The sequence below is a fragment of the Chelonia mydas genome, chromosome 5, assembly GCF_015237465.2.
Source record: "Chelonia mydas isolate rCheMyd1 chromosome 5, rCheMyd1.pri.v2, whole genome shotgun sequence".
Classification (NCBI taxonomy): Eukaryota; Metazoa; Chordata; order Testudines; family Cheloniidae; genus Chelonia; species Chelonia mydas.
Genome location: NC_051245.2, coordinates 93,398,269 through 93,413,855, shown reverse-complemented (window position 1 = coordinate 93,413,855; position 15,587 = coordinate 93,398,269).

Sequence of the window (15,587 nt, the reverse complement as noted above, 5' to 3'; positions counted from 1 at the left end):
GTAGATGTGACAAAAGCAAGATTGTAGACTACACTCAAACTCCTTGAATGGAAGCACTGCCTTGGTGTTAAAATTCAAACTATTCCTTAGTGCTGCTTTTACTGCAGTCTGATAAATTGGATAAAGACAGTTGTGAAACTTTCTCCATTCAGTACCTACCTATTATCTAAAACTGTCGTAATTTAATTCTTTGGAAACATCTTTATATATAGTTGCATTTTAACATAGGAATTCCACTTCTGCGTCTAAATTAAAGATAAAGCTTAGGGGTTTAGGCCTATATCCTGTAACCCACTTACATTATTATTCTCTACTTCATATGAAAAGAGCAAAATATTTAAACGTGATTTCTCTTCCCTTGACCTTCCAAAAATGAATCTATTTCTAAGGATCTGTGACGTTGTTACCTCTGCCAATTTTAATCAAACAAGATTTAGCCCATTGCCATACACAGTGAAAACTCCAATATCCTTTTAAAAACAAAAACAAAAAACCCAAACCTGAAGCAACTGATATTTCTTTTAGCACTAAAATAAGCTGCCCCTGGCTTTAAAACTTTGGGTTAACTACTGCTTTAGGTAGGGTTGCCAGGTTTTTGAATGGAATGCCTGGTCAAAAAGGGACCCTGGGGGCTCCTGTCAGAGCTGCTGACCAGGCCGTTAAAAGTCTGGTCAGTGGGGCTGGCAGGTTCCCTACCTGGCTCCGCGTGGCTCCCTGGAAGTAGCGACATCCCTCCCTTCCTAGGCAGAGGGGCAGCACCCGCAGGTGAAGACACAGCGCAGAGCCGCCTGGCCATGCCTATGTCTAGAAGCCAAGGGCCATGTCTCGGCTTCCAGGAAGCCCCCTAAGGTAAGTGATACCTGGAGCCCGCACCCCACACCTCCTCCCATACCCCAATCCCCTGCCCTGAGCCCCCTCCCTAAGCCTGCACCCAACTCCCTGCCCCAGCCCTGAGCCTCTTCCTGCACCCTGAACCCCTCATTTCTGGCTGCACCCTAGAGCCTGCACCCCTAACCCAGAGCCTGTACCTCCTCCCATACCACAACCCTATGCCTCAGCCCAGAGCCACCTCCCACACCCAAAACCTCTCATTTCTGGCCCCACCTCAGAGCCTGCACCCCCAGCTGGAGCCCTCATTCCCTCCCACACCTCTGCCCCAGCCCAGGGAAAATGAGTGAGTGAGAAGGTGGGGGAGAGTGAGTGACCGAGGGAGGAGGGATGGAGTGAGCAGGGGTTGGGCCTAGCGGAAGGGACAGGGCAGGGGGTGAGAAGGGTGTCTGGTTTTGTGTGATGAGAAAGTTGGCAACCCTAGGTTCAGGGACCTTTGTATGTTCCTGGGGAGGCTGCTACAACTAGTCTAAGTAGCTAGTCTTCCATTACAAATGTAAGCTCAAAACAAAAATGACTCTAAAGTATACTGCAATGGTCTCAATTGACCAGTTCCATGGAGGATTTAATCAAACAAAAAGCTTCAAGTAAAAGGCAACAACTCAGAGTGGATCAGACTGGATTCTATACTAATCTGTATACAGTACAACAAGAAATAACTGATACTATTACAACTGTTTGTTTGTAAACTTTTTATTCTGCAGCAATTACTGTTCTGTAGCAGTTCCATTTAACACATGTGGGTCCTTAAGAAAAGACTAAGTATGCTATGTGAGCCAGAATCCACAATAAATAAAGCCAAAGCTTAATTATTTGCACTAGCTGCATGTGTGGTGAAACTGCAAAGCTGTTTCTGATTGAATTCACGTGCATGCTTTCAACTTTAGTTGCAAGAGCCTCGACCAGTGGTGAGCAACCTATAGCCCATCAGGGTAATCTGCTGTTGGGCAACATGACAGTTTGTTTACATTGACCAGCTGCGGGCGGCCATGCCTGCGGACAGTCAGTGTAAATGAACTGTCTCGTGGCCTGCCAGGGGATTACCCTGATCGGCCGCATGTTGCCTGTGGGCCACAGGTTGCTCACCACTGGCCTAGACTCCCCTGTAAGCAGTATTTTCTAGGGGGCTGAGTTACTTCCAGTAGCTGGGGCTTTAAGAAAAACACCAAACTGTGAGACAAAATTGCAAGAGCTGGCAACGCTGAAAGCCCTGTCCAGAGACCTACCACCCTCACCAGCTACTGCTGCCATCCCCATCAAAAGTATCTTCAATTTGTTCATATGTTTGCAGCTTCCGTCTAACATCCATGAATATGAAAAATGCTCTTCCCTAGTGCTCCACTTGGAAAGTGGCAACTTAGATACTTCATCTTCAAACTTGGCTTGACTTCTGAGTTACTTTAAAGAAAACTGGCTTGGTCAACTTTAAAAGTAATGTATGTTTAGAGGTAGCAATTTTCATATGCTTGCACTAACCTTTTCGCCAGTAGACCTTGTAAGTAGGATAACTTTAGTTCAGGCAAACTGAATGCTTCCTCTGATGACTAACTCCATGTTTCTTCCCATGCAAACAAAAATGCAAAAAAAGAATTTCAATACATATAAACTAGCACTAGGGCAGAAGATTTGAATACTCAGACTGGAGTACCTAATGGTCTTAATGTTTTTGAACTTTTTAGAACAAGCTTTTTCAAAAGCATATTAGTGAGTTAGGTGCACAGGTTCCATTTACTTTCAATGGGATGTGTGCTCCTTAGGCACTTCTGAAGTCCCATTTATACTTCACCCACTAGTGTTACATTAATATTGGGGAGGGGAGTCATTTAATTTATTTCTGTTGTAACTATGGAAATAGAACAGATAAATAACTATATAGTGATAAAGTAGCACAGTTGTCCTAGTAACAGATACCATACCAGAGTGCTATTTCAGTTGACCAAAGGCTGACTCTATTCCTAAAATGTTTTAACTCTTACATGCAACCTCTTTCCTACCTGAATTTTGCTTTTCGGTAAATCTAAGTCTAATTAGCTGTCACAGACTCTGCCTCCTGTAATATAACACTTCATTTTTAAGTTTCCTGTCACCTTCTGAGCACTGCAGTTGTAACTAAGTTAGCTGTACAACTGTTCACTACGCCATCTTTCACTTCACTATTGTGTCCCATATACGAAACACCATGAACATCAGGAAATCCAAGGGCAGTAGCCAGCAAGAAGCTATCGGCTGGACAATATGGTATTCACACTATCACTTAATCATTTTTCTTTGCTTTTCTTTCATTGCTTTTAACTTGAACAACTTTCAAATTAAAAAAAGGGGAAGACTAAAGGAAAAGGTGCTGATTTTTAGGCACAGTATTTACTCAGATTTTTTAAAAATTATTTGAGGACTTAAGAAAAACAAAACCAGCTTTCTTAACTCTGAAGCTGCCTAAAAATAGCTCCAACTGAGGTATATGCTTTTGTAAATTGAATTTATTAATGAGTATCTAGCCAATGATAACAATTGTCCTGGCAAATCATCTTCATTCGTGTATGGTAACTAGAAAAGCTGCATTAAAGATTGAAGTTTAAGTTTGTCATCCACTCTATGGATTCTGGTTATGTGGAATGAATCAAAGCTGTCTTTCTAGAGAAGGATCTTAGAGGGCAGCAGTTCACTAGATGTTCTGTGTTTAAGTGCTTTGGTGCAACCACAGCCATGACAATGGTGACAAATGTAGATTGATGGCCTCAGTCTAAAAAGCAAATCAAGCGATTGTCCTGGCACATAACTAAAACTTTATTTAGATCAGTTACTCTAGTAATTAAACAAATTGACTGCACTTTGTAAGTATATTGATTCCTATTGTAAATATGGCATGCCAACGATTTAACTCTTGCCTATTTAGAAATCAGTCTTATCTACTTACTATCTGACTGAAAAAAGTGTTCACAACTACAGACTCTGAGCCAGATCCTCCAGCCCTTCAGTGGGAGTTTGGGGGGGGATCAGTGCCACTCAGAATCAGGCCCTCTTACACTCACAGACAGCACAAGGAGGTAAGCATGTTGTATCAATGAGAATTCATTCATTAATAGTGTGACTTGCTGCACAAAAGCCCCAGTTCTATATTCAGTCAAAAGAAACTTCTGATCCACAGATGCCCCTTGGTCTCTTTAGCACGAGAGGTTGCTCCCTATACTAAAGGACTAGCAGTTGTGGAATGCTCCTGGGTGAAGACTGTTGCTCTGCCCAAACTCACTGCTTTTCATCCAATCCACGGCAACCCAGCTCATTGGAATGATGCTGGGAGGCTCAGTGTGTTTTCTGATGTCCAAGCATAGGAGCCGCTTCTTCCGCAGCGGAGTGAATGCCAGTCAACTACGAAAGGATTTTTGGAAGGCTCTCTCCTGCTTAACAGCTCTGCTCTGTGAGACAAGGTGGGTGAGACGCAGCTACACCAACATTGCATACATGTTCTGGTCTGTGTCAGCAAGAAATTGAGAGGCCACATGAGCCTAAGATTTAACTCCTCCATTCCTTTAAGAGGGTGCGACTAGCCTGCACAAGGCCTCATGCATCTTTTAAAATCAGTGTTGTTAGTCCTCAAAAGATGCATTAAGAAAATAACTTGGTGATTAAGTGTGATCTGATGGTGTCCTTTGGGCCAAAAATATAGGTCTTACATTAGCTGAGATTATTAGAAATATTCCTGCATTTTTAACATTTCAAAGAAAACCTTTATTTTCACAGGTAAACATTGCATCCCAACACACACTGTCACACAGTCCCTCAACACAGTGTCTCACACATGGAGGCTTGCTCTCTCTCTCTCTCTCTCTCACACACACACACTCTATTATTGTTATTACTGCTTGTTACTTCCTGTCACAGTGCTCGTGGTGAGCCAGGAGTGGCAAGGGGTTGCAGGAGGACTGTGGGCTCTGGTAAGATGCAGCCCGCATGTGACAGCACGAAGCCTGCCGTGAGACACTGCCGCAGTGTCTGCTGTGTACGAAGCTTGGTGTGTGTCAGCAATTTGGGGGTGGGGTTTGGCTGTGCCACCTCAACACACTGGGGTCAGCGGTGCCAGCTGGGGACTGCCTTCAGTGGAGCATAGGGTCCCCATAAATCCTAAGGACGGCCCTGTCTAGGACTGTTTTCAGTGGAGCATAGGGTGCCCATAAATCCAAAGGACGGCTCTGTCTAGGACCCAAGTCAGAATGGGGAGGCAACTCTCTAATACAAGGACACTGAACGTAATATTTCTGCCTAAAGACACTGGGTCAAATTCTGCCCATTACACCCAAAATCAATGAAGTGGCACAGGACTAGATCACATTTGTTTCATTAAATGGAAAAATACCATGGTCAGACTTTTCACTTTGAAAGCAAAAAAATTTTTGGAGAGTTGGTTGGTTTAGAGAGTTTATATCTGTCTCGTGTTTATATTGTGCCTGTCACCATAGAATGTAGGTAAAAATTAATAAAGCATATTTTGATCTGAAAGGTTCCTGCTCTTCACTCTTTGTCAGTGTCATTTTCTTAAATGGGATTATTCTGTTTATCTGCAGGGGAAGTTTTGCCTGTCACTTCTTCTAGCACTGTTTTATGGAGGGAAGGCCTTTACATAAAGAAAAGATTTACATTTTCCCCTGAAAGTAAAAAGATGGGTTCATTCTGATCTCTGATGGTAGGGAGTGCCACAGCTGGGGGTTTTACATAAATCAGGATGCAGCATAAGAATTATATCCCCAAATCTAATGGACTTCTTTCCCCAGGAAGTGTCTAGCTAGATTTTCTGAAAGAGACAGATTGAAAATAATAAATTCAACACAGAAAATATCTATTGGATTATCCAGCCCACCCCTCTGCTTGTGGAAAATTGTTCACTACAACACATTAGCTATCGATTTGTCTAATCTAATTTTAAATATGTGCAGGGATGAGTGACCCACCATTTGCTGCTCGCGACACTTACTCCCCAGTCTTCTCCATCTTGCTGTAAAGAAGTTTTGTTTTCATGTCTTTTCAGCGCTCTTGAAAAGTGGGCGAGCCAGAACTTTTCAGAATAATATCAGCTATGTCCTTGTACATTAAAAAGATGGGCTAATTAATAGAACTGGTTGAAATTGAACTTTTTTCCCCACAAAAAAGTCCTTTCTAAAAAAAATTACATTTTGTACACAATTGTTGTTGACATTGTTTTTGTAAAATTGTCTATTTTTACAAAAAAATTTTATAAAATTTGTTTTCAGAATTGACTTATTTACTGAAAATAGGTTTTGATAAATGAAAAATGTCAAACAATTTTGATTAAAAGAATCTGGTAAAAGATATCACCGAAACTTTCACAGAAAACAGGTGCATCTCCAACCTTGGGATCTAGAAACAACTTTTGCCAATTATTTTTTCCATTTTTTTTTTTTTGCAGCTCTGTAGTTAAGAGCAGCACACAACAGGCTTCTAGCTAATATAATTTCTTCTTTCTCACACTGCTCACCTCTTTCTTCCCCAATTTATCTGAATGAAGTAGTTAAAATCAGCTTCCCACTGCTGCTCTGACCTGTTCATGGTTAAGGTTCTGTACAGCTCCACCCTATTCCTACCATCATTTGTCACTCCACCCAATTTAATCTCAGCTCTCATTTCATATTGCTTCCTACTAGTCTCTTTGCTCCACTAATGAAGCCTACCTCACCCTGCCCTTCGTTTCATTTTTCATTTTTTTTCATGCTTCTTCTATGCTGGGAAAAATTTATCAAAATCCATCAGACATCCCCTCCCCCTTCATCCTAATTCTTCCTTAAACTCTTTCCTTTCTCTAAAAGTCTGTTTGCCCATTATTGTTTTTTAAATAGATATTCTAAATTAACAACATTTTCTGGATTTCTCCACTTTTGTTTGCATCCTATCTGCTTATGCATTTAGTAATCTTTTCCTTTTCCTCTTGTAGAGGGCAAAGCATACTGTGTGCACTAAATTAATGAATACATTAAATAAATGAGGTAGGATGGTGGTGCTAAACACTACTTCACCCCTAAAATCTGCCTGAAAAGTGACGTGGGGAATGATGACCTATTGGGACACATTCATTCCAATAACAGCAATGCACCAGCAAAGAAACTCTCCCCTTCTGGGCAGGATGGCTATCTATATCTAAAGCACTGGGGGACTAAAGGCATTTAAGAATGTTGAGTAATGCTACAGTGGTCCAAAATTTGGCTCCAGAGGTACTGGCTTCTGACCAACATATTTGGTAACCGTAGAGATAGATAAATTCTTAAGCAGAGCGTCTCTGCACTACATTTTTAGAAAAAATATACATTTGCCCATTACTCAGGTTGGCAAACCTTTCAAAGGCCTTGGAACCTGGTCTTTCTTGCACCCAGTGAGGTCAGTAGGAATCTTGCCACTTACATCAGCTGGAGCAGAAACGACCTCCAGTCCAAGCTCCAAGTTTGTAAAGAAACTAAGTGGTTTCAGGTTCTGTTGTGAAATCAGATCTCTATTTGTAACTGTTAAGTGAAATGAACACACTAATCTATTGGGTGGCATAATCTTTTTGCGGGTGGAGGGAGCATACATATTTCTCCTTTTTAGAGATCTCTCTTCAGTCAGAGTCAAAGCAAGGTCATTCCCTTCCAAGGAATAGGAAAATGTGTGCCACTATACTGAAAGGAGGCATAGTGCAGCATAATTGCATAGAGGGCTGGTGTGCTACATTCAGAAGATATTTGCATAGTCAGGTCTTTCAGCTGATTTCAGAGGAGTTGTGATTTATTTTTATTAACCACATTTTATGAGCCATGTTTAAAAAGAAGTTGACATGCATGGCTAGTTTTATAAGCCCTGCTTCTTGCCTTTTTTTTTTTTTTTTTTACATACAGGGGACAGACAGGAAGAAGAGGAGCAAGGGACTTGTTCAGTGGTTTAAAAATACTTGGCACATCAAACTTCTAGCACTTGGGAGTGGAAACACAAGTGTGTATGTACTTAAATATATTTGGACATGTAAATACCATGCAAAATGTTGACTGTCTAGAGCCGGCCCTGTTAGGTTTTTTGCCGCCCCAAGCTCCGAGAGCGCAATTGCCCAAGCAAAAAAAAAAAAAAGAGTGCCACGCCTGGAATTGTGCCGCCCCAAGCATATGCTTGGTTTGCTGGTTCCTAGAGCCAGCCCTGCTATCTAACCTTAACAATCCAACAGTAAGAATAACAGCCTAGATTTTTCAATTCTGATGTTTAATGACTGACGGGGATCATCTTATCGTTGTGTTTGGACACACACATGGTTACAGGCAGTATACGTGCTTATTCTAACACATGACAAATTTTAAGAAAAGGCAGAAAACTTGGAACATTTGTTTTTTAGGCTTGTTAATCTGCAACCATGTTATAGGTTTTAAAAAAAGTGTATTCCCTGTTAAAGGTGATTTCAGTTTCCGCTAAGTGCTCTGTGTCATTTTGCTGGCAATGGCAATAAAAACAAACAAAGTGGAGTTTTTCCAGCTAACTGGCCTTACTCCAGTTCTCTGCCCAATATTTGGTTCTGGTGTTCTTGCCTCCACAACAACTACATGAAACTGACTTGAACTATTTAGCATTAGATAAAGTCACTTTATTATGGTATATAGACCTGATTTGTTCTTTCAGATTAGTAGATCATTAGTGTATATATTTTTAAAACATTAGCTCCCAATCAATGGCTAGGGCCCATTGTGGTAGGTGGTGTACAATCACATAGTAAAAGACAATCCCTGCCACAAGGAGCTTGTGATCTAAGGCGGGGTGGGCAAACTTTTTGGCCTGAGAGCCACATCGGCGTGGGGAAATGGCATGCAGGGCCATGAATGTAGAGCTAGGGCAGGGGGTTGGGGAGGGAGTGCAGTGTGCAGGAAGGGGCTCAGGGAAAGGGGTTGGGGCAGAGGGGTGTGGGGGGGGTGTAAGAGGGGGCTCAGGGAAGGGGGTTGGGGTGCAGGAGGGGGTACACAATGCAGGAGGGGGCTCAGGGAAGGGGGTTGGGGTGCAGCAGCGGGGCGCTCAGGGCAGGGGGTTGGAGTGCAGAAGGGGTGTGGGGTATGGCAGGGGGATGGGGTGCAGGCAGGGGGCTCAGGGCAGGGAGTTGGGGACCAGGATGCAGGAGAGGTTCAGGGTGCGGGTTCTGGCCCAGAGCCACTTACCTGGAGAGGCTCCAGGGTGGCAGTGGTCACAGCGGGGCCAGGGTAGGCTCCCTGCCTGTCGGCCCCGGCCCCGCACTGCTCCGGAAAGCGGCCGGCACCAGGTCCCTGTGGCCCCTGGGGAAGGGGGCGCAGAGGGCTCCTCATGCCTGGGGGTACCTCCCCTGAAGCTCCCGTTGGCTGCAGTTCCCCATTCCTGGCCAATGGGAGCTTTGGGGGAGGTACCCACAGGCAAGGGCAGCGCACAGATCCCTCTGTGCCCCCTCCCCTAGGGGCCACAGGGACTTGGTGCCGGGCGCTTCTGGGAGCGGCATGGGGCCCGCAGTGCCACAGGGGTGGCAATCCCATGGGCCAGATCCAAAGCACTGAGGGGCCGGATCTGGCCCAGGGGCCGTAGTTTGCCCGCCTTGATCTTATGTTTTTCAGTGTGTGGGCTCGGAGCGCCATTGACACCAGTGGGCCCACACATTTGTAAATTGCTGGATTGAGGCCTAATTCAAGACTAAATGCCATAAGTGTGATGCTCAGGTTGGTTCTCAGTCATTCTTCCATCTCTCCTGCCCCCCACCCCACCCCACCCCATATAGCTTTTAGGAAAAAAAGTGAAGTCTCTGGCTGAGTCCCACTGCGACTTTGAAAGCAGATTATCTTGGGGTTCAGAGGTCTAGATGTTCCACTCAGCAGCAATCTGAGGAAATAAGAACAGGATGACTGCAGGGCTCAAGACAGAAAAAGAATAAATTTCTACATGCTGTGAATTGAAAGACTTGTCAGACTTTGGTCATAGCATCTGGATGCTGGTCATAAACATTTCAATTTAGTTACACTGAAATAGGTTTAACCTTAATAGACATATCATGAAGATGTGTCTAATACGAGCAACAAAATGATTAGAGGCATAGGAAGACTTCCATAGGAGGAGAGTGTGAAATTATTAGGATGGTGAGAAGATACGTGTTCAGTTCAGACGGAAGACAAGTGGGAGGGGACACGATAGATGTGTACAAAACAATGAACAGAGGGGGTACAATTGGAGTCTCCTATTTATGCCCATATAGCATAAGAATAAGATGGTATCTAATACAATTAAAAGATAATAAATTTTAAAATTGATTACAGGAAATATATTTTACCACCACAAGAAATCACCGAGGCCAAGAGTGGATTCAAAAATGCATTAGACATATATATGGATATTGAGAAATCCACCTTTACTTTAGATCAGACAAAATGTAGAAGGGATATAACCCCTCATGCTTCCAGCTATAAGCCATCTGCTGACTGGGCTGAGCAGGAAACTTCACCAATTCACCATTTATTCTGTATTTGTCTGTTAAGTTTCTTGCAGCTTAAGAAGCATCTGATACTAGCCTATTCCAGAGATTGGATACCAGACTCAATGGACAATAGGTATGTATGATATATATTCCTATGCATATTGTAGTGTTATTTATTTGTAGAAGTCTACCCTCCCAGGTAAGCTTCAGCAGTAGGAAATAATCACTTATAACCTGATACCCTACTTTTCACTGCCATCTTTTTTTAACGTCTTCTCTGATACCAAAGGTTTTTTTTAAATCTAATCACAAAGAGGGTAATCATTCATTCTACATTAAACAGTACCAACCTTCATTCTGTTATCATTGGTTTAGTTTGCTCACATCAGATGATCAGACTTTTACTTTATTTATGTAAATATTAAGTTACCTGGTGGGAGGGTGTAAAGATAAAAGTTCATGTCCTGTTGAAAAGTGCCAGCCTATTAAAGAAAATAACCCTCCAATCTTCAAATCTCTAAATCCTGTATGGCCGAAGCCTGCATTACCTCCCCCCATCCAAGCTGTGTCAAGCTGTGTACATTGGTGACTTTAATAGCAACCATTTACAATGAGGCTATAATAGAAATGAAGCAGCTGGTGAGCAACTGACAGAATGGGTTTGGGTTCACAATGTCCACCTTCTTTTTGGCCCCAAACCCCCAGGGACTTTTCAGTCAGCCTAATGGAATACTGAAGATAATCCAGACCTCTGCTTTCTGATGAAAGTGATGTCCCTCTGAAAGCTTCATAAATAATGCTTGGAAACTTTCCCTGCAGCCAGCGCTGCCCCACTATTCTGTACGTTGGCTTTGGAGTTTCACAGATTGAATTGATGCCAAAACTGCACTGAAATTTCCTCAAAGGGAATTGGGTTGCACACACTGCAGAAGTTGAAAATGAGATACACTATGGCCACTTTGTTCACCTTCTGATCAAAGCTGTCACAAATCATGTTCCTTGTGGCTACTGCGAGGTCAGTACCACTTGCTGGCAGCCAGATGCACTTTTCAAAGAGTATGAGACGAGCAGTGATCCAAACACAGAAAAAGCAGTCAAGTAGTCATTGAAAAATGCCCACCTGAAGAGATGGACTGAGACAGTGGAGGGTCTTGACTTCACTCATGCCAAGCACAAGCCCGGGGACTCCTCCGTAAGCTTGGAGTCGCTGACCCAGTAAAACATAGTCAACTGAAAGTGGCAGCCAGTGCTGTCATCTCACACCTTCTCTGTAACTCAGTGACCAAAACTGACTAGCTATCTGACTAGACTCATAGACTTATAGATATTAAGGTCAGAAGGGACCATTATGATCATCTAGTCTGACCTCCTGCATGATGTAGGCCACTGAATCTCACCCACCCACTCCTGCAATAAACCTCACCTATGTCTGAGCAATTGAAGTCCTCAGATCATGGTTTAAAGACTTCAAGGTGCAGAGAATCCTCCAGCAAGTGACCCGTGCCCCATGCTGCAGAGGAAGGCGAAAAACCTCCAGGGCCGCTTCCAATCTGCCCTGGAGAAAAATTCCTTCCCGACCCCAAATATGGCAATCAACTGAACCCTGAGCATGCAGGCAAGATTCACCAGCCAGATACCCAGGAAAGAATTCTCTGTAGTAACTCAGATCCCACCCCATCTAACATTCCATCACAGGCTCACTATTTACCATGAATAGTTAAAGATCAATTAATTGCCAAAATCATGTTATCCCATCATACCATCTCCTCCATAAACTTATCAAGCTTAGTCTTGAAGCCAGATAGGTCTTTTGTCCCCACTGCTTCCCTTGGAAGGCTGATCCAGAACTTCACTCCTCTGATGGTTAGAAACCTTCATCTAATTTCAAGTGTAAACTTCCCGATGGCCAGTTTATATCCATTTGTTCTTGTGTCCACATTGGTACTGAGCTTAAAGAATTCCTCTCCCTCTCTAGTATTTATCCCTCTGATATATTTATAGAGAGCAATCATATCTCCCCTCAGCCTTCTTTTGGTTGGGCTAAACAAGCCAAGCTCCTTGAGTCTCCTTTCATAAGACAGGTTTTCCATTCCTCGGATCATCCTCGTAGCCCTTCTCTGTACCTGTTCCAGTTTGAATTCATCCTTCTTAAACAGAAAGCTCAGAACAAGCTCTTTTGAAAAGTCCAACAAAGCCCCTCCACTTCAGCGCTATCATCCCCATGTACTATAGAAGAAATAAACAAGGCATTTACGGCCACTACAAGTGGTAAAACTGCTGGTGAGGATGGTACTTATCCTGAATTCTTCAGCATTTGGGGCCAAAGGGACAATCATGGTTGGCAGACCTATTTACTGCCATATGTTCAATGGGGAAGATCCCCAAAAGCTGGTATGAGGATAATCATTGCCCTCTTCAAATATGAGAAACCACCAATTTCACTGCTCTCCACAATTTTGAAAGTTTATGGAGAGGGTTTTTCTGGCCCATCTCACCCCTGGCTTGGAGGCCATATTGCACAAGAAACTGGCTAGTTTCTGACTGGGATGAAGTTGCCGCAACCAGGTTTTTGCCATTACTAGTCACAGTGAGGCTGGCTTCTAGTGGAATCTAAAAACCAGGACAGTGCTGATAGATTTAACCATCTCTTGTGATACAATATGGAGATTTGGGCTATTGCTCAATTCATCAAGGGTCATCAAATGCCATAGCACTATGCAACTCCAGGACATGATGTTGAGCAACTGAAAATACTGTGTCCTTTTTGAATGGGCAGAATAGCAAAGCATGCCCACTCAGGGATCTATGCTGTCTCCTCTACTGTTTAACATCTACACTGAGTGACTCAGCGAACACATTCATGCGGATTGCCTTATACTGCAAGAGCAATGCTAAGATCTCACCACCATTGGTGACACCTTCTTCACTGACTTTATGAAAATGGTGGAATACTTTTCAGTGCTGGAAGTTCCACACCAATGCCTCCAAAATCTTGGTAATACCCTTTCACCTAAACAGCAAAACCACCAAGAAATCATTTTCTTGTCATGTTTTGCAGTCAGCAGGTCCAAAATTGGCCTTATCTGAAGTACTTGGGTGTAACCTTGGACAGAAGCTTGACTTTTAAAGGCCATCTGGAAAAGATGTGCAAAAAGGACAAGCCTTGTCTGAAAATTCATGGGCACAGCCTGGGACACCAATGTGCACACACTTTGAACAGTAACTGGCACTGGTATACCCAGCTGCTAAGCATTATGCACCAGTCTGGGCAGGCAGCTCACATACCAAATGTCTGGATGTGCAGCTCAATGCCACAATGAGAATAATAACTGGAACATTAAAATCAACACCTGTTCAGTGGTTGCCTTCTCTGGTACATATATCCCCACCCAAAACCAAAGATACGCACATACAGTTCATGAACACACTTGAACCGGGCCCAGCCTGGACTTACCAATTCATCCACAACCTTCCAAAGTCACTTCTGAAATCTTGCAAGCCTTTTTGGGACTGGGCTGAAGTTCTTAAAGTGTCTTCATTCAATTGTGAGGCAAATTGAAAAGAGTTCAGCAATAATGTTAATGTCCCAAACAAACACCTGATTGCTGACCCCATAAAAGAACTTCACATCTTCAGTCTATCCCAGCAACAATGGTCTGCACTGAACCATTTTAGAACATTAAATGGCAGATGTTGTCATCTCTTACACCTTTGGAAGATGAGTGACAATGCACAATGTGACGGTGGTTACTAGTTGCAAACTATGAGCCACATTGTAAATTGGTGCCCACTTCAATCATTTACTGATGTCATCTCAGGTTTACACTAAACCACTGAAAAAGCTACTCACTGGCTCACTGTTCTGGATTTGGTTACTTGAACGTTGCTAATCACCTCTTGCCATACAAAAGAAGAAGACCTTCAAATGAAAATATTTTTTATATTAAGCAGTAACAGGCAAACTCACTGTGCCCAAATTAGGACTAACTCAAAGTTCAGACAAGCTCAAATGTTGTTGGGTCCACAGTCAGGTGGTTTTTAGAAGCACAGGGACTCAGGTTGCTATTCACCTACTCAACTCTATGCCTGTTAGAATCATAGAATATCTGGGTTGGAAGGAACCTCAGGAGGTCATATAGTCCAACCCCCTGCTCAAAGCAGGACCAATCCCCAATTTTTGCCCCAGATCCCAAATGGCCCCCTCAAGGATTGAACTCACAACCCTGGGATTAGCAGGCCAATGCTCAAACCACTGAGCTATCCCCCCCAATTCTCCAGCTAGTCCTTCAGACATCACTTGCAGTAGGTTTAAATCCCTGGAAGAGCAGGCTTTTAGTTGTAATGTAGTTATGAGCTTTGAAACATGTCCCCACAAGCTGCTGCAGATATGCTATCCTTGACAGATTTAAGATTTACAAAGGCTTGATTTGATTTTCTATCTTGACGTCAGTGTTTTATTCAAAACACCACTTTCCAGACACAAGGGATCCTCCGAGAATGCCTTGCCAGAAGCTCCCAATCTTCTATATTGAGGGAGAGCCAGCCTGAATGACTCTGCTTATCCAACTATAAGTAACATGGTGTGGGAAGACAGGCAGTCCTTCAGATGAGTCAGGCCCAAATCATTTGAAGATTTAAGGTTAATGTCAGCACCCTCTGGTCTACCCAGAAACCCCCAGGCAAACACCCCTGGTGTTATGCACTCCTGCTAGAAGCAGGCTGTCGCATTCTGGTCTAGCTTCAGCGTAGGAGGGGTCCCAAGTTGAACATGTTGCAGTGGGGTAAGTTTAGGTGACAAAGACATGACTAGGTGTACCAAGGTCCATATCTCAAACAAAAGGCTACACTCTCCTTAAGAAGCATAGAGAGGAAAATGTGTGCTTTGTCCATTTACTGGGTAGCCAAGAACAGCTCAGAGTCTAGTAAGATTCACAATAATAGCCTCACCATCTCCTTCCTGCTAAGCACTATCCCATTTCAGATAACTAGCATTCTGGCGGCCATCTTCAAAAGGCACCTAGTTTTACAACTGTATACAACTCACAATGAGGGCAGGGCAATGTTTGAGACAACAGTTCCAAATGATAACATCTGTCCTTTCCCTGATGACTGGGCTATACACTTGTTTCTCTGCACAAAAAGCACTAGCAGCTGCAAAGATATGTAATTGTTTTTTTTAAATCAAAGAATTCTATCTAGTGATCTCAAATTAAGACTAATAATCTGCCTGTATTCACGAGAGACTTGAAAGAATGGA